Below are 2,088 nucleotides of genomic sequence, written 5' to 3'. Positions count from 1 at the left end.
ATACTTTACGAAAGTATATCTGATTTGCAACACTTTAGTTGTGCATCGTTTCGACAAAGAGAATCTGAGAATATAGATATAAAATAGTGTTTTATTGATACGTTGAAATTAATTTTTTTCTTATAAGAAGAAATAGGGATAGAAAAGTACATGCCTTCCAAGTGTAAGTTTATTGTTATAATGTTTATATTATTTAACTTGGGAGTTAAAATATTATAAATTATATGATATTGATTAAGATGTTATAGGAGAGGCGGATGGAGAGGGATAGTGATATCGAAAGCAAGAGCCTTGGGCCTGGTACCGTAACTCTTCATGGAATTTGCAAGTTCCATAGTCGTGAAAACTTCTTTTGCTGCCTTGTTGAAATCTGTTCTATTAGTATATTGAAATCTACTGTCTAGAAAACTCCTGCAAGTAGTGTGAGGGGCTCTTCACCGAAAGTACCTTTAGTAAATTTGTAGCTCTTTCAACAACAGCATCCTGGTACAGATTGCTTAGCATTTTAGTTTTTCTTTTCTTGTATTTTTGTAGGATTATAACTCATAAATTTAAATGCAGTTTGTAAATTATTGCCAACGTTTATTCCAGGAGTTAGGGTGATTTGTTAAAGAAATATTAGACTTTTCGTGATTGATTTAGTTTACAATAGTTATCCTGATGATTGGGATTTTGCTTAAATTTAGATTAAAATCTTCTCAGACTAATCAATTCTTTTTTATTGGTTAAAATATGTAAGCATGCAATACATTGCATTTGGCTTGATAAAATTTTGGGGATACAAGAACAGAATGGTCATAAAATATCTTCCTTTTAGACTGACTATACTTATTCGTACTTCTGTTTTCCCAGAAAAGGTAATGAAATTACTATTTTTGCAGGTTGAAGAAAGGGTTCAGAGAAAAGGTCTTGATTTTTAAAAGTCTAAGACTGGTTCTGTTCTAGCATTTAAAGTCAGCTTCACAGAGTAATCTACCACGTATATCTCTTGATTGACCAAGTTTTCTCAGACCATGAGGCAGGTTACAAGTTTGACCTCTTTTCCTGGTTCTTATACTCTAAAACTTCTACTTTCTCGAGCTCTAAAAGTGTTAGCGCATATGCTTCTCTCTTAGTGTGTTTTTTAACATTATATATATTATGTATATGTGTTATATAGGAACGGATGATAGCGCTAGCACAAGGGAGGGGAAGCTGATCTTTCGAACCCTTTAAACTTTCTGGTGGAAGTTGCAAATCAAGAAGAACCGGCATTCAAATCAGAAATGACCAATGGTCCGAAGATTAAAGGACTTTTTTTAGAACTAAATGGAAAATCGAAGATAAAAAGAATAGCATTGGTTTAACTATAACAGTGATAAAAGAGTTGTGACTTTTGGATGAAATTTAGAACTTTGTTTATTTTGGTTAAGTTGGAACTTTGTATTTGTTGAATTTGAACTTTGATTAATAGTTCTTAAGTTAAATATATTATTAAGAATTCAATATTCCAAAGTGTCATCAATGGATATTTTTATGTTGGTAAAAATAGTAAAAAGTGTTACAATAAATACAATAGTGTTACAGTATAGACAAGAGTGTTTATAAAAAAAGTGTTACAATAAGTTATATGTAACCAAAAGAATTTAATTATTTTACTATATTGTGTTACAATAGCAAAAATTATGTTGCAAAAGAGTTTATCACAACATATTTTTTGGTGTTATTAAAGGTTTAGGGGTGTTGTGATGGAACTGTGGTTGCACATGTTTGGTGTTACCATATATACTGAAAGTGTAACCTAACAGTGTTATCATAGACCCCTATCACAGTACGAGCAAATTCAACTATACTCTAGCAAGTCAACTATGAACCTTTTAAGCTTTAAGGATATTCGTCTTAATGAGTTTCACGTGGAAACTACTAGTGAGGGCGGAAAATAATATCTCCTAATCACTTCATCTACCTCAGGCTATAAGAAAATCTTGGAGAAATTACCATCAGTCTCTTCTGGGTTGTATACCACACAAATAAAGGTCATTGAGTCTTACAATGTCACTATTCCCAAAATCGTTGATCCAAAATCCCTTATTATGTGGCATGATAGAC

General features: G+C 31.8%; 1 long non-coding RNA gene across 1 annotated transcript; it reads left to right on the top strand.

Annotated features, from left to right (window-relative positions):
• The first annotated feature begins 833 nt into the window (after positions 1-833).
• On the top strand, positions 834-1,487 carry LOC141664363 (uncharacterized). The gene is made up of 2 exons (XR_012551995.1): positions 834-1,022; positions 1,160-1,487. It is a non-coding gene; the product is annotated as an uncharacterized LOC141664363 (long non-coding RNA).
• The last annotated feature ends 601 nt before the right edge of the window (positions 1,488-2,088 follow it).

Source organism: Apium graveolens, chromosome 6 (genome assembly GCF_009905375.1).
Source record: "Apium graveolens cultivar Ventura chromosome 6, ASM990537v1, whole genome shotgun sequence".
Classification (NCBI taxonomy): Eukaryota; Viridiplantae; Streptophyta; class Magnoliopsida; order Apiales; family Apiaceae; genus Apium; species Apium graveolens.
Note: the sequence above shows the minus strand (reverse complement) of the source record. Positions and strands in the feature narration are given on the sequence as shown.